The 17,907-nt window shown below is 38.1% G+C and overlaps 1 protein-coding gene and 1 pseudogene across 1 annotated transcript in view; one reads left to right on the top strand and one right to left on the bottom strand.

The window, feature by feature from the left end:
• Positions 1 to 17,907, top strand: part of Mid1 (midline 1) — a 342,361-nt gene that overhangs the window by 26,522 nt on the left and 297,932 nt on the right. The window lies entirely within an intron of this gene.
• Positions 7,493 to 7,590, bottom strand: LOC121140136 (annotated as a pseudogene).

Genomic DNA, 17,907 nt, shown 5'->3' with positions numbered 1-17,907 from the left:
TGGCACACTTTATTCAAATGAATTTTAAGCCATTGATCTTCCTGACTCAATAACTATAAGATGCTCATCTCTTATTAAATGTTATTTAAGAGATTCCAAGTTTATGTGGAAGCATTTAATCACTACCTCCAATCTATAATGTCAACATGACCCTAAATACCTATTGAACAATAGCTCCAAAGGTCCCTTCAAACATAGGAATGAATTTCGGGACTTTGCACCTACCTCACCTTCCAAATTTGTAGTGAGCTATGCCTTTCTAAGAGAAGAAGATTAAGTCCACACCTACCATTGTGGATTAGCTAATTTCCACCAGCAAATCACCCTGAACATGGTCTCATTTGAGTGGTCTTTATGGGAAAGGCAATATTAAGTGGCTATCAAAAGGATTACTTGAGTAATAAAGTGAAATCACAATTTGCACTAATATAGACTATATCATTTTTTCACAAAATTTTTGTGACTAGCTCCACATAGATAATTAACTTATCAGAATAACAATCCTCAAAAATAATACTAATGGACTCTTTAAAAAAGATTTCAAATGATGTCATTTATGCCAAATAGTTTCCTGTTGTAAAATAATCATAAACCTTCCAAACTGTATTAATTTTCTCATTGCTGTGATAATATACAAAACAGAAAATTAATTTTTAGTCTATACTTGAAAGGCTCATGGCTTAATACTCCATCATGGCAAGGAAGACATAGCAGAGTTCATGGCAGTAGCAATTTTCAGCAGATGCTTGATTACTTCACAGGCAAACATGAAACAGTAGAAGCAGAGAGCAAACAGGAAGCAAGGCGAGGCTCAATAGCTCAAAACCCATCTATTGTAACCCACTTCCTCCATTGAGGATTATCTCAGTCATGTTTCTGTCACTGTGTTAAAGTCAGTGACCACAAGCAACTAGAGGAGGAAATAATTTATTTGGCTTATATATCCCAGATCACTGTCCATTGAGGGAAGTCAGGGTAGGAACCTACAGACAGAACTGAATCAGAAGCCATGAAGGAGTGCTGCTTACTGGCTTGCACTCCATGACTTTAGTTTGCTTTCTTATAGTAAGTACCCAGGGCTACTACTCAGAGGCAGCACCCTCCCCAAGCAAGGTAAACCCACTCACATCAATCATTAAGAAAATTCCCAACAGATTTGTGTCATTAGGCTTTCTTGGACGACCAGCGCCCAAATCATGACAAGGAAACTTATTGTTACTTATGAATGCTCGGCCTAGATTATGCTTGTCCCACAAGCCCTTATAACTTAATTTAACCAGTTTTTCTTCATTTAAGTTTTGTCTCAGGGCTTTTTCTATTTCTCTCTTGTTCTCTTCTTCCTAATATTTATTCTCTCTGCTCACAAGCCCTGCTAATCCCTTTATTGCCTATCCCTCTACTGGCCATTTAGCTTTTTATAAAACCAGTCAGATGCCTTAGGCAGGCAAGGTAAAACAGCAACACATCTTTACATCAACAAATGCAACACATCTTTACATCATTAAACAAATTCAGTACAAATAAATGTAAGACATCATTGCCTAGTTAAAGTAATATTCCACAACAGGTTTTCCAACAGCAATCTGATGGAGGCATTTTCTAACATGAGGTTTCTCTTACCAGGTAACTCAATATTTGTGTGCTGTTGACTTCCTTCCCCCACCCCCAAAACCCTAAAAAAACAGGAGGAGAATGCTCTGTTTCCTAAATGTTCTGCTACCTCCCAAAGCAGCATTACCAACAGGGATCAATTGTCCAAACTCATGAGCCTAGGACAGACTTTTCACATACAAACCATAACAAATGGTTTATAATGTAACTCAGTAGTAGAGTCCTTGCCTAACATACCTGAGATTCTGGATTCAAACTCCAACAAAAACACACACTACTCTCTGTCTCTGTCTATCTGTCTGTCTATCTAACTCTGTCTCTTTCTTTCTGTGTGTCTCTCTGTCTCTGTGATACAAGAAAATTAGGAAAGCAAACACAATTCAAATGACACTATGTTACTGTGTCATAGAAGTATGTCCCCCTTGCCAACTTCCTATATGTTGTCAAATAGTCTATATTATTATGGACACATTTTAAAATGTACTTTTTCAAGAGCAAATTATGCCTGAATAAATAGTAAAGTTTATAAAACCTCTGAAGAAAAGCTTTTTCTAAATCCATGTCAGATTTACAAGAGGAGGCCCAGGAAGATTTATGGTAGAGTTCTTGTCCATTCTTTCTTCCCACCTAGTGCCTCTTGGTGAACAAATGTTTAGCCTCGTTCCTTTTTGGGAAAACAGTGTTCTGAGATTTTGTTGATGGCCTTTCCTGAGTAGAAGCAGATAAGACATTTTATGGTAGTGAGATTTAGACTTGGAGGATTTGCTCTTGGATTGTAACCAAGGCAAGAGAATGAGGCAGTTCTCCAACATGTGTTCTTTAGGTTGGCTTTATAGATTGCTTGCTGATTAATGGACTTTGTGGAGTTGTAAACTCTCATAAGGCTGATACCAAGGCTAGTTCTGTTCTTTCTAGTGTAGTTCTAAGTACCCTGTCATTAAGGTCGGTTGTTTTAGCAAAAGACAGAGACAAATGACTTGTTTTTTTCATTGCTTTCAAACTAAAACCAGCTCTCCACTTTCTTTCCAGAAAAGAATTCTTCATACAAATATTATGATCTCCAAATGTCTGATTTGAAACTAGTTTTAAAGTTGTTCTACCCATTCCAAAAAAAATGCTCAGGCTCAGAAGAGAATACTTATGAACACCAGTTGTTCTTTTTAAAGGGTGTAATCTTGGCATACAGTACTAAATGAGAGAATCAAATTGTGCAATGAATTTCAAAGACTCTTCCTATAAGAGCAATTCTATCCTCATGGGATTTCAGTACAATAATGAGCAATAACCCCAACTCATACACAACATGTTAATTTTGATGACACAGTGTCCCAAACAGTGGTTTCAACCTAGGGTGTTTTTGCCTTATGATGGTCGTTAGCAATATTTGGAAATAGTTTTAGTTGTTTAAGCTTTGAGTACTTTTGAAATCACATAAATACAGGACAGGGATGCTGCTAAATATCCTACTCAGCCCGGGTTAACTTTCATAATAAAGATTTATCTGCTTCAAAATGTTAATAGTTCTTAGGCTTAGAAATCCTGACCTAGAATCACGGCTCATTCTGGAGAAAGTACTCATGCTGGGGTGAGGAGGAGAGTGGTGTGTGTTCACTGGCTCAGCATGAGTGTGAATTGAGAAAAGGTCAAGGGCTTGACATTTTTCATATTTGTGTGTCTTAATGGAGCAATTGTTATTTCAAAGATTAAAAGGGGGGAAACTAGGTAAATGCTGAATTTATAATGAAGTCATGTCTCTGCTTGTTTCTTGATCTGCTTCCAAAGAAAAAAAGAAAGGAAATCACCCACAGGCTGAAGTTAGCACTTTTTAGTGCCTGGGTTAATTAAACAAGAATGGGCATTACTATTGGGGGAGGGTGATGTCTATGTCTTAATTATAGATTTGCCCTAATGCACAGACCTCTCTGGGCAGCAGGTTGATTGCTGTGAGGTGCTGGGACAAAATGTCATCTTAATCTGTGATGTCTAGGGTGTGTCACTTCAGTCACTAAGTTTAAGTTCCTTAGCTGAGTGCTTGCTGGCCTGTTTCTACGCGACGGTTGCTCTTGGGTTGGGAGCAGCTTTCTCTTAAATGCCTGTGCCTATGTTTGCTACATTTCTATGACAATGTGTTCACACCAATATAATTATGACTGCATTAGCACTTGCCCTGTAAAGCACATGATTCAGGGGTTTATGAGGAGGTAATAAAAACTCACTTCAGGCTTAAACTTGTCTCTGGATGCGGGCAGTTGTAAATGGTCATTGTTGGTTAGGACCTTCTGAAGTTTGTGGTCATTAGTCCTATTTATGGGTTATTTCTCTGCAGAGCCAAAACTATGTGCTGTGGGATTTAGAGCTTTAATCGTTTAGCAAAACAGAGAACCCTTGCCAAGTTTCATCGGCATTCATTAAATCTTTCAACAAATATTTGAGTGCCTAAAATGGGCCAGGGGCAGGTAAACAGCCCCGAGTTTGTGTTCTCATAGAGCTTGTATTCTACACAGAGAAAGGAAGCAGGAATCAATGGGGTGGGGGAGAGGCCAAGGAGAATGAAAAGAAAAAAGAAGAAAGGAGACACTGGGGCAGGGAAGGAAAGAGGAAGGAAGGATATGGAGGAGGTGGGGTAAAAGGGGGAGTAGGAAGAAGAAGGAAGAGAAAGAATGAAGGAATGAAGGGAAGAGGGGTGAAGATGGAAATGTCACATGCTAAAAGCTTTACAAAGTATTTAAATAGAGTGATTCTGTGGCTAGTTTCGAACAGCAGACAAAGACAGAGTCTTTAGGAGGTTATAGGAATACAGGCTTTTCTGCCCAAGGCATTCTAGGCAGAGGCATCAACTGGCATAAGCCTCCAAGGCTGGGTGGGTAGGCAGGCCCATGGGCTGGGGCAGGAAGGGCAAGGGCAAGATGTGGCAGATGTGATAGGCAGAAGAACTAGGGCAACCAAGCCCTTCTACACTAGGATTTGAGGCTTTAAAGCAGGAGAGGAACGTGGGCTGATGTATATTTGAAATAGATCCTTCTGACAGTTTTGTTTTGTAGAGGGAGCAGGGAGCCTAGTTGGGAAATCCAGATGGTGACATTGTGAACTTGTTTGCAGGGCTGCCTACACAACCCCCTTCTGGGGCGATCAAATGTCCGAGCAATGTCCAGAGTGTGAGATCCAGGCTGTCACTGTTCCCTTGCTGGAGTAAACTCCTGCTGGAGATCTATTAAATCAGGAACGATCGAGGAAAAAAATAAAGCCTTTGTCAATCAGTTTGTTTACCTGTAAAATGGGCTTTATTATGTCTGAATTTGTAGAATTGTCCTCAATTGACACTATATGAAAAGCTCTTAGCCCCAGGCATATCAGCAGCTAACACATATAAACACATCAACTGCCACACAAACATGGGAAGCAATGAATTTTCTTCAAATTTTACTTTACCTATTCTTTGGGAAATCCACACATGTATTCAGTGTTAATCATATCCAACTGCTCTCAAGACATAATTGAGAATATTTTTGTGCTTGAGTTGAATAACAGGGGACCACCCCAGATGCTGAAATAGGTTTGTGTCTATTTTGCAGTTTTGATGTCTTTTCCTTCTCATCTCTGTTATACTGTTTTCTTTTGCCTCCAATTGCCTTCCAGAAAGATGGCACCCATCTGAACATGTGCATTGCAGTGGTTTTTAGAATGATGAAAGAGTCCTGCACTCTTTACAAGCTAATAAAAATAATGTGAGAGAGAGAGGGAGGGGGGAGGGAGGGAGGGAGAGAGAGAGAGGAACAGAGACAGAGGGAGAGAGGGAGAGAGAGAGAGAGAGAGAGAGAGATATGGAGGGAGAGAGAGAGAGAGATGGAGGGAGAGAGAGAGAGAGAGAGAGAGAGAGAGAGAGAGAGAGAGAGAGAGAGAGAGAGATGGAGGGAGAGAGAGAGAGTCCTGCAACCATCACTAATGACTAATTAAAACATTTTCGTCACTCTGAAATCCTGCACCCCTTAGCAGTTCCTCCCCAATTCCCCTTCTCCACAGCCTGTGGCAATCACTAATCTGCTTCCTGTCTGTCTGTATTGGCCTCTTCTGGACTTTTCCTATCAGCAGAATCATAAACTATTTGTCATTTCCTGTCCTGCTTCCTTCACTAGGCCTAATGTTTTCAAGGCTCATCCCTACAATAATTAGCCTCCTATTGCTGAGATATATATCTATACATTTTGTTCGAAATGAAAAATTTTTGCATAGTACTTATAGCAGATAGGAAACTATTTAATAAATTTTCTTAATTAAAATAAAGAATATGATAAAATGTAAGAAAAACCTGTTATAACCACAAGAAAAAATGGATAATATGAGTTCTGGCTGAAGTTTGTTGATGATTGCTCTTACCTTAGAATGTATCATAAATAGAATATTCTCCTTTTGGTACTATTATGGTACCACAATTGTTCTATTTTTACTACCTCTTATAAAGCTGTCTTTCTTGTTATTATCCCACCTCGATCCCTCACCCATTCCTTTTCTGTAGTCTGCCACAAACCTGGCAAACTACAGCCCATAAACCAAATCTGGCTTGAAGCATACTTTTGTAATCCAACTTTTATTGGGTTATGGCCACACCCATTAATTTACATATTATTGGTGGCTGTTTTCACTTACCATTATAATGTTGAATTGTGTCAAGGGAAATCATATGGTTCACAAAATCTAAGTTATTCTCTGGCCCTATGGGTCCCAAGGGTTTACTGACCTCTTATCTAATGAGTGAGCGAGGACAGGAACCCAGTTTTTTTGTTTGTAATCAGAATGATTTGTGGCTTATTGTGACGTCTCTGAGCTGGAGCAACTCATTCACAAAACCATGAAAATGATAGTATTTGCAGAAATAATTTTTACTTTCTACTAGGATATTATATTATAAATATTATTTCAGTGAAAAGTGATGTTAGATTATTTCTTAATATTCTAGACCTGCTGGTGAATGGAACTGCTACCTTGTGGATTGTAAATGTCAAGTTACAACCACATATACTCACTCATACATGACACCCAGGACTGCACACAAGCATATCAAACTGAACAGTGGGTGTGTTACTCATGACTTCCTGAACTCAGGAATTTTTAGATTCCCAGAAACTCCAGTTAAATCTTTGGAAACTGTCCGCTTGATCTACTATTAGAGTCTTGTAATAAAAGTCAAGCAATTTTCATTGCCTCTTCACCTGCCAATACCAACTGCTGTACCATTTTATCCAGGTAGAGGCCTTGCCTCAAAGATACCTGTCTGACTTCCTTTCATATTTGAAGAGCTAATGGGAGGAAACAAAAAGATCATGGTTATAACCGTCCTGTTTTCTGAACAAAACTGAAACACAATCTTACTTCCAAATGTGTTCCTTATAAAGCTTATCCATTAATAGCACCAGTTTTCTTGATGCAATTGTGCCCACAGCTCGTGTTTCTCATGCTCCCCATCCTCTGTAAGCTTCTATCTCATCCACCAGTCTATAAGCTTTCAAAGGAAAACAACTCTCCTTTCAGTGCTCTGTTGAGTGTGGCATGAATAAGGTACTGAACAAAGGTTAAATCATTCACACATCTTTTAAACCTTCAAGCGTTCTCCTGCATGTGTGCTGTATTTTTTATCTATAAATTCCTCACATTAGCATTGCTTGTTTGCTTTCTTGTTTTTAATACTGAGTCTTTCTGTATTTTCCAGGCTGGTGTGAAACTCACTATGTAGCCCATTCTGACCTCAAACTTTTTGTATTCCTGCCTCGGCCAGAAGAGTGCTGAGACTCTGGGTATTCACGGCTGTGCCTGGTTAACACTGGTTTTGGTTTTTGTTATTTGGTTTGTTTGTTTCTTGTTAGTTTGTTTTTGTCTTTTTCTTTTTCCCCCTCCCTCTCATTCTCCCAAAGGGAGAGAAGAATGATCATCAATGGAAAGAGGCTAGTAATGAACTATAGAAATGATTCCTGAAAGTATAGACTTAACATTGTTTTTTTTTCAATGACTTTTTTTTAACGTTCATTTATATTTTGCCTGCATGTCTGTGTAAGGTATCATCTCACTTGGAGCTGGATTATAGAAAGTTGTGAGCCTCAATGTGGGTGCTGGGAATTGAACTCAGGTCCTCTGCAAGAACAGCCAGTGCTCTTAACCACTGAGCCATCTCTCCAGCTCCTAACATTGTTTTTTTTAAATGACGATTTTTTCATGAAATACTCTGAATTTTATCAGCAATAGTGAGTGTTTTCTACCCTTAAGCCCATGAGTTTGTCATCAGCAAATCAACTATAGGCCCTGTGGAAGATATAAGATACTTTCAGGTCAGGTGGCAGGTATAAAAGTATCAAAATATTTTAATATTCATACATACATTTACTTCACATGATAAGAATTCAAAGAAAAATGTTGTGGAGGAAACAACATGAAGGGCAGGTGATGTTGACTAAGGAGTATGAAAGTCAGAGTGCTAACTGGAAACAAAATTCATTTCTCATGGTAAAAGCAAAAATGTGCTGATGAAGGAGCTATTTCTAGAGATGGGGGCAGAATTAAGGGAACATGGGAAATATGCTGATTTGCTTGTATGGTGGAGAGTAAGGGAAACAGAATGTGACACTTAGTGAAAACTGGTGTTCCCAGTAACAGATTAGTAACTACAAACCCGGTCTTTCATTTCCTCTTAGCACGAATTTGAAAGATAACTAAGAGAAGACACGAGTAAAAATATCAATTTAATTAACATTTTTAAAAGTAGATTAAAACTGATACAAAAAAAATGCCCCAATAGTGTGTCAAATGGTAGGTTAATGGAAATTTTTGCCATGATGTAATGTGATTTACATTGGGATTTATTTCTAGGGTTTGGATTTTACTTATTTCTGGTCTTTAGGAACATATTTAGGATTTAAATCTTCTTTGGAGGAGGTCTGGGGTGATAGAAAGATCCTAAACCAGCAACAATTAAGTAATATTTGAGAGGGCCATGGAGACCAGAAAAAAAGAAAAAAGAAAACTGGTGTTCCGATGCTTCTGGAAAGAGGCTGTACCCAGAATGGTACACAAGTAGGAAAGAGAGAGAAAACACATGGGTACCTGAAACCCTTGCAGCTCTTTCTGAGACTTTTCAGTGCCTGAGCCCAATGCAGAACCAGACAGGAGGATAGATTCACACAGAGAGATGCACAGGATTCAGGGATACAGAGAAAGATATAGAGCTAGACAAAGGCTAATGGAAACAGATTGTAGAAAGAAGTGAAAAGTCAGGGACAGCCTTTCCTGGGTGTCTATGAAAGTGATGTGATGACCCATAAAGGTTCAGATGTAAAGGGAGGAGCTTTCCCAGTAGAGGGAACAAACTATGTCAAGTCTTAGAGCTAAGAAAAAAAAATCTAGGGAACATAGTAGCTAAATAAGAGGGAATAACTGCCTCAACAAGATGATGGAACTGACTTAGTAGACTTCCTAGGGGAGGCCTTACCTTCTCTGAGGAGCACATGGAAGGTGGGGGGAGTGGGAGGAGAGGAGGGAGGGGAAACTGGGATTTGAATGTAAAAAATAAATTAATAAAAATATTTTAGAAAGAAGAGGGAATAAGGTTGGGGTGAAGGGGGCAGGGTTCAGGTCATGGATGCCTTGTGTGTGTTGAAGTCAGTTGGGATGTTAGTCCCAGGGCTGTGACCATCTGTTGAAAAGAATGAAGCAGTCTCATTGAGGACTTGAGCAGTCTGAGAGGGAAATTTGATAAGGTTACAGTCAAGCACCGGGCAGAAACATGAGCAAATATTTTACTATAAAAGAAAATCTCTTTTCTCTCTCCTCTTGACTGGGATGTGGTGCGACTAGCTGTCTAAAGCTCTGGCATTTGTGGCTTTCTTGAAATGGTGAGCTGTAGCTTGAAACCAGAAGTTGAAATAAAGTCTTCCTACCCGATGTTTCTTTTGGTCAGGGGTTGTATCACAGCAACAGAATGAAACTAAGACAAATTGCAACTGAAAGGTCACTAGAGTAGTGCTGACATCAGTTGAGAACAGAACAGCTTAGCGCATACAGCATTGCTTTGCTTTCTGTCACACAGTACTCTACCTTTGACTCATTGCTCCAAGAGCTTTAGATTTCCTGAATCCAAGAATGATCCGTCATTCCCTTTAACCACATGTTCTACATACACAATAAGCAAAATAACAGCAAATTCATACAAGTGAGTGAATGATGACTAGATCTTAAATGTGATAGAATGTGAAGGTGTGATTAGGCTTCAAGGATATTTAAGTAATTTTTCTCCCTCTGATGTATCCTCTACTTAAAGAAGAAATCACTAGAAAGAGTGTTGAGGGAAGTTATTTGGCACCTCTCAGACTGCAAAAATACTGATATTCATACTCTTATGGTTCATGTGGATTGCCAGGTTTAAAGGGCCTAGGTTCACCTAGAAAACAAGCCTCTGGGAATATCTGTGAGGAATTTTCTAGACTTAGTTGACTGAGGTGGGAAGACCCACCCTTACTGTGTGTTGGACTAGACTAAGTGAGCTAAACAACAGCATTCAGCTTTCTCTGCTGCTTAGCTATGAATGCAATATGACCAGCTATCTCATAATCTTCCTACCATGACTTCCCCATGCTCAAACTCTCCGTCAAAACAGACGCCTCCTTCCTTAGGCTGCTTTTGTAATGTGTTCTGCACAGTACTGAGAAAAGTAACTAAAACATATATATATGTAAATTCAAGCATGAAATCACATTTCACAAAACAATTAATTATGTAGATTCTCTATCCAGATTCAGCTATTCCATTTATGTCAGCTGGATCTCTTTCAGCTGAAAGAATATTGCACCTGGTACCTAAACTTTGAAATCAAGAATTTTATTCTAGCTTTGCCATAAGCACCCTAGGTGATACTAGCCAAGTGGCTCAACGTGTATGAATTTCATTTAGATTATTTTGATATATTTTTATTTTTGAAATTAAAATGTAATTACATCATTTCCCCTTCCCTTTCCTTCCTCTAACGCTTTCCATTTAACCCCCCTGCTCTCTCTCAGATTCATGGCCTCCATTCCTTTAATTGTTTTACATATGTATGTGTATATGTACATATTTCTTAATATATAAAACAACTAGTTAAGTTGTTTACTGTTACTTGCATGTATAAATTATCAGAGGTGACCACTTGGTATTAGATAACAAATTGGTATGTTTTTCCCTGGGGATAACTATTTCTCCCTCTCTTCCTTAATTGACTATAGTTCTTTGTCTAGGGGTGGGAGTCTGTGAGATTTCTCAATTCCATGTTAGCATGTTTGTTGGTGTTGTCCTCGTTCAGATCTTGCATATTTTTAAAAATTAACTTTATGGGTATATTTCTGAAATATCTTCAATCATGAAAAAATACCTTTCCTTCTTTCTTTTCAGTTTTATTGTTCTGTTTCCTCTTGTGTTTGTTGGTTGATTGGTTGGTGGTTTGGTTGGTTGGTTGAAGACACTGAAGCCCAGACTGACCTGGAATTCTCTATGGAATCCAGGATGGTCTTCAGTTCATGGAAATCCTCCTTCTGCAGGCTTCTAGAGTGCTAAGATTATGGTCAAGAGCCACCACCCCGAAGTCTTTTCTTCAATAGGATTTTTTCTTTCTTAAAATAATTCTGACTCTGGGGTCAGAGATCTAAGTAGCTTAGTGATGAGAAACTGGCTAGCCATATTGGAGCTCAAGTCCGGTATCCACCACTGCAAACAATCATAATTTTACATTTGCTTATAGGGAGTGCATTGAAATATTCTTGTTACAAATTATCGGTACTAACAAAAGTATTTAAAGTTGCTGTATAAAAACCATCTCCAGCATACCGTCACTACCTTTGTACTTGCTCAAGGGAAACATACATGTCTTGACAGTTTCGTGTTTAAGTTCTTTTTCTATTTGTTCACATATATTTGCTTTATGTTATCCAGCTATGATCATATGTTTTATATTATGACATTTTCTTCTATCTTAATATTTACTTTTACTATTATATTCTAATAGATGATAGATTATTAAGATAAGTAACTTTTTTTCTTAGACACATCAGCATATTAGTTGTTATTTGTCTCCAATAGTCCTGCACTTTTTCCAACCATGTTAGAACAGATTAAGACAAACTTCAAATGTGTCATATGTGGAACTTTGTCACCTCTGCAATCATGATCCTTTTTCATCATTGCACTGTCAGTCAACCTAAAATTTTTGAAAATGCAAATCCTCAGAGGAGTTGGCACTGGGATTAGTTGCTGAGTTCTCATAATGAAAGGCACACAACAAATTGTCAATGGGGTTTAAACATTCAGTTTTTCAAATCTAATGTGAATGCTACCATTGCCCATTGTTGAAAAATAGCACATTTCTTATTGACTTTTGTATGGCTTCATTGTCAAGTATGTGTTTGGGAAGCAGTATTTGTGAGTCAGTGTGGGTATGTAATCCCAATAAAAGTCTAATGAGGTTTGCTACACTGATGGTAGAATATACTTATAAACCACTTTGGTGTTTGGTTTTGTGTGGTTAATTTCATGTATTTTAATTTTATAGCTATGTAAAAACAGGATCAAATATAGAACTCTGAAATAAAGCAGAGTAAGTTGCATTTTTTCCTCTCGCCTTTTCTCTAAAAACAATCATGTTTTTTTCCCACAATAATGATTCATTCAAAAGGTCTAAAATCTTGCGTGAAATTAATGGAAAGCTCTGTTACACAAAGCAAAAATTTGCTTCTACCAGTAGGAGTGCCATCCAAAAAAAAGGCTACAAGTCTGTTTTTAATCTCACATTTAGTTAAGGAACAGTTCTGATGGAGGTAGAGAATTGCCAAAGGAAAATGCTTTCCTGCTGCTGAAGAAATGATGAGGCGGGCAGTGTGTTTATTTTTGTAACAATGTGTTTTGATCCTGTGACAAGTGTTTCACCATAGCCTTAACATTTTTCCTATTCTAAACTAAATTGTGTATGTTAACATTCTGATCTGTCTCAACTTCTAAGAATACTAAGATGTATTGTTAGTGCTGAGGACTTTTCTCTCTGGTTTCCTGTAAGTTTAATTCAATTACATGGTTGTTGAGTGTTTCCCATTTGTGAAGTACCAGTTAGTGTACTGCCTAGTCATGGAAAGACGATTAAACCAACAACTTTCTATCAGGGAGAAAGAAGGTATAACTACCCCTAAGTGATTTAGGTACAAAGAAGAGGGCAATGCATTCTATTAAAAAAGCAAACAAGCTAGAAAATGCTAAAAAGGAAAAGTAAAGAGGCAAACAAATTGAAATAAGGAATGCCATGGAGCTCTTGGAAAACAGAGAAACAGACTAACATTTAAAGATGAGTATGATATGATATTTTGCTGTGAGGGCTCTGGGGCTGGAAACCATGGCTAGAGGAACTGAAAAGGTTGAAACACAGCACAAATGTTACACTGTGGCTCTCCACTTAAGGATCTAGTACTGAGACCAGAACTGTGCTATTCAATACAGAAACCACTAGCAATATGCAAATGGTTAATTTTTATTAAAAAATTCAATCCTTCAGTCACACTAGACACATGTTAAGTGCTTAATAGCCACCAGCAGGGAGATACTGTGGTAGAGGGAATGGTAGAAAAATTACTGTTCATTACTTTTCACATTTTTGCATCTACCTGAAGGTATGTTAAAACACCAATTGCTAGTACTCATTCCTGGAAATTCTTCATCAGTAGGTCTGGGATGCACCTTTAAGTTCTGCTTTTTAGCAAGCTTGCAAGTGATGCCTATTCGGTCAGGCCAGGGACTTCATTGTGAGTTGCTTCACAAGTAATTAGTACTCTAATGTTTCAATTTTATTATAGACCAATATACATTCATTCAGCAGTAAAAAGATTAGAACAAAAAGTGCCTGAAAATTAAGCAGTACAAAATTAAAAGCTAATGAATTCCATTTGTATATATTTAGATATCAATAACTACAATCAGAGGCAGATGTTGGTGGTGCACACCTTTAATCCCAGCACTTGGGAGGCAGAGACAGGTGGATCTCTGTGAGTTCAAGGCCAGCCTGGTCTACAGAGTGAATGCCAAGACAAGCTCCAAAGCAATACAAAGAAACCCTGTCTCAAAAGACAGTGAAGCAAAAAAAATCTACAAACAGAAAAAGTCGAGGAAAAAAGAAAGGAATATCTAGTGGGGTTCCTAAATGTTCAACCTCTATGTACTCATACGTAATATCTACGTGTGTGTTTGGTTCAGAGTGCATGTAAATAGGGTTCCCACTTGTTACAGTGAATATGTGATAATCAGATAGCAAACTTGTGTGTTGGTCCTTAAGTTCTACCTTATTTAAGGCAGTCTCACCTGTTTTCCTCTGGGTATACCAGGCTAGCCGGCCTTTGATCTTCAGGGACTTTTCTGCTGCCATCTCTAATCTCTATGGAGTGCCACTTTCTATAGGTTCTGGGGATTCGAACCCAAATCTTAACACTTGTGTGGCAGGTGCTTTACCCACTGAGCTCTCCATCCAAGCTCCTCATTCTTTATTTCTTTATATCTCTCCATCATAAATCTTACTAAGAGTTTCATAGACAGCCTTGGTCTACAGACCACACTGTAATTTGAATATCAACTTAAAAACCTTGCACTTCAGGCTGTTTGTAACAGCAATTTCTCATGGCATTTGGGTCATGTTGAAAACAACAATGATAACGTCAGATTATAAAAAGATAAATAAACTAGCAGCAGAGATGGCATGCTTCCCAACTCAAGAAATCAATTCCAAGGCCATGACAAATCCACACAGAAAGAACTAACTGTGTAGACAGACAGGAAAGTTCAGACGCCAAGTACATTGAGGTCATAGAGTCAACAAGATTGGCAGCTAATTGCATGTGCATATGAGGAAAAGATAGATTTAATGATGCTGTAAAATTTCAGTCCTGAGCAACTGGAATGGTGGCAATGGGTGTCACCAAAATAGGAAATACACAAGCACCTAAATTACATTACAATGAGGCACACATGCAAACCATGTTTGGTTCCCTAATATGTGCTCCAGTCACCTGTGTGGGTTTTCTCTACGCTCTCAATGTAACTTTGTTTAAGAGCTATACATAATTATACATATCAGAAAGGTATCCTGTTGGATGAGTGACTCCTACGCAGATTGTGTGTGAGATAGGCATTCAAAGTGGAACAGACCAGTAATATTCTATCCACTCAAAGTAGTGGGAAAGGCATTGTGTGAATTGCAAACTAAGTAGTAATCCAGACTTCTTGAAACACTTTGAGAGCTTTTTGAAGCAACATGATCTCCTCGTGTTTGGGAAATATATTTTTGTTTTATATATACAAAATCACATCTACAAAAACAACTTATCATCCTGATAAATCTTCCTGTCATTTGTTAGGTCTCAGGTCATCAATTACCCCAAAGATTACTAATCTCATTTAAATATGCACTTTAGTATTGGAAGTCATTAAGTGGGAACAATTTGAAATCTACAAAAACCCATCTGATTAAATTACCTTTGGATTTGGCAGACCTTACAGAACACTGTAGAACCTCAGTAACATGAATCAATCAGTGTTATGATATACTAGATAGGTTGTAGGAAATAGTCTCAGATCACTAAGTGGAAGTTGATTTTTTGTTCAAAAGTCATACAGTTCTATCAGATTTAAACCCACAAACAGTATCATGCAGTGATCATCCTAAGAATAAAACTTCAGGGTCCTGCGCATCACAGAGTATATAATATATACTACAAATGTCATTTTTCTAAGAGTTTGAGTTCAGTTCCCATGATGCCAAGAAGCAGATTTTATTTTCAGATGTATACCTTACTCTTTATGCTTTTTAAAAGGTTGTAAATGAATTATTTAATTCTTATATTCTCTAAAACTCATATCTGAAGAAACTAATGTGTGTTTAGAGTTTCTTGAGAGCTGATATTATACCCATAAAGTCTCATCAACATGACTGCCAAATTCTGAGCTAAACAAAGACAATACTAATAGACATGCCAAAGTGGACAGGAAAGTTGATGAGGCCTTCCCCTATCCAAAGAACCAGAGGCAACTAAAGAATGCTGAGAGTGGGAGGAAAAGTTTTTCCTAGGGGACAGCACATCCAATACCGTATAGTCAGCACCAAAACATACATACGAGTAACACTGTACAAACTCATCAGGCTATATTTATGAATATATATGTATAATATATATACATATATGTGTGTAATAACAATTAGTGGAAAAAGAGGTCATAAATTTGAAGGAGAGCTGGGTGGAGCATATGGGAGTGTTTGAAGGGAGGTGAGGGAAGGGAAAAATGTAATTTTTGGTGACTTCTCCATTAATATGTTCTGACATACAATTGTTCCTTACCTGATATGAAGGGAGTCATTCTTACAAATATTAATTTTCCTTAAAAAACAGAAGTGTTTCTTACAAAAATGACAACTTATCTTCTTTTCAAAGCTTCCCCTGTATATGATGCTTCTCAAAGTATTCATTTCAAAGGAATTTTCATGCAAAAGGGACATTTAACATGGTATATTCTGGTCTCGTACAGTCAGGTTTTGAGGTGTCGATTCTGGTCTCCTAAAATAATAGTCACAATTTTCATGGATTAGAACATAGACATCATACCAGGCATAGTGGTGCATACCTTCAATCCCAGTACTCAGGAGGCAGAGGCTTGCAGATCTCTGTGAGTTTGAGGCCAGCCTAGTGTAGAGTGAGTTCCAGGACAGAGCTACATAGTGAGACCCTGTCTAAAAAGAAGAAAGAAAATAAATACGGACATCACTGAGGACCACTATTCTGCCTACTATACCCCAAACCATTCCTCCCTATGCCATCACTGAGGACCACTATTCTGCCTACTATACCCCAAACCATTCCTCCCTATGCCTCTTATCTCAGCAGTGCCTCATTATCTACACAGCCAATAGAAACTGGACGCTTCAAGTCAGCTTCTGTGTCTATTTTTCTTTCCTATTTTGCACAGAAAGTTTTCTAGGTCACATAGCTTCAATGCAGTAACCTTTTCATCAAATTACAGTCTCTTCACTTTTATTATCATGGCCTTGATTTGGGCCCTTTGTTTTTCCTAACCTGAATGCCCCCAAAATACCATTCGAATTTACCTTCCTGCCTTCCCTCCTAGTCACCTAGTTGGCCACATTTCTGATTGTGTTTTCAAACTCTATTCCTTTCTGTTTCACAATCCCAGCGTTCCCCCATGCTCATGTTGTGGTGACTTTGCTTCTGTGTTCCTGTCTTCTGACATCATGTCTACTAGAATAGACATCGAAACTTCTGAGCTCTGTCTGGATTCTGTAACTAATTTGTGCTATATGCCATGAGGATGATCAGCTGACCGCTAAGAACTTTTGTGATTTCATTTTTAGAAATTGCTTATCTTTCCTTACAATATGACCAAGAACAGCAGAAGTGCACGAGGAAATGGACAAAGCACTCTGCAAGTACGATTTGTCACTGTGATTCAGCATTGTGCAAAATGACATTTTGTTAGGTTTTCTTCTTCCTTCTGATGGAGATGGAAGGAAAGCAGGCCTTCATGCATTTCAGTAATTTGGACAGCTACTACAGGGAGGTACCTCTTCTCTCCCACCAGCTCCCCTACTTCATATTAAGCTCCAAAGCAGAACAGACATCCTCCATTATTACTTGAAATGAGCTGTTCCTTTAGGAACCTGAGGTTCAAGAATCCTTGAAGCTGTCATCGATTAAATAAGTGAAAGAGCTGTCATTCTTCTTGAAGCCACCTGGCTTTCAGTGAACTTTAATATACTTGTTGACATCCTTCTGTCTTGTTTTTCAAAACATAAAACCCATGGGATTGCCAATCTTAAGTAAGGTTAACACTAGCTTTGTAGAGCAGTACCTATTTCAATCCCTTGACAGCAGGACACAAATGTGCAACATCTCTACCAGATACAAGGGATTTCCTAATGGCTGCATAATTCTCTGGTGTTTGATGCTATGCTTCCATCATGAAGGTTCTCAGTGTGACATATGGAAATAATTAAAAATAGCAATTAGTGAACATTACACTTGACCAGAATATAAAATTCTATCTATACCAACTGTCTCCTTGACCCCTTTCCCCTCTTCTCTCCAATACTTTGAAGAGACGAAAACTAATATAGGTTATGTGATTTTTGTGTTCAGTCTTAAAAATTTTTAAACAAAAGTTTCTCAATCCAGATTCTTTACCTTTCTTTCCAATCTCCCTTTCTCACTCTTCCTCATTCAATTTCCACCTTCTTTTAATTTT

Source organism: Mesocricetus auratus, unplaced genomic scaffold, assembly GCF_017639785.1.
Source record: "Mesocricetus auratus isolate SY011 unplaced genomic scaffold, BCM_Maur_2.0 Super-Scaffold_100003, whole genome shotgun sequence".
NCBI classification, from domain to species: Eukaryota; Metazoa; Chordata; class Mammalia; order Rodentia; family Cricetidae; genus Mesocricetus; species Mesocricetus auratus.
This window is presented reverse-complemented; position numbering and strand designations above follow the sequence as displayed.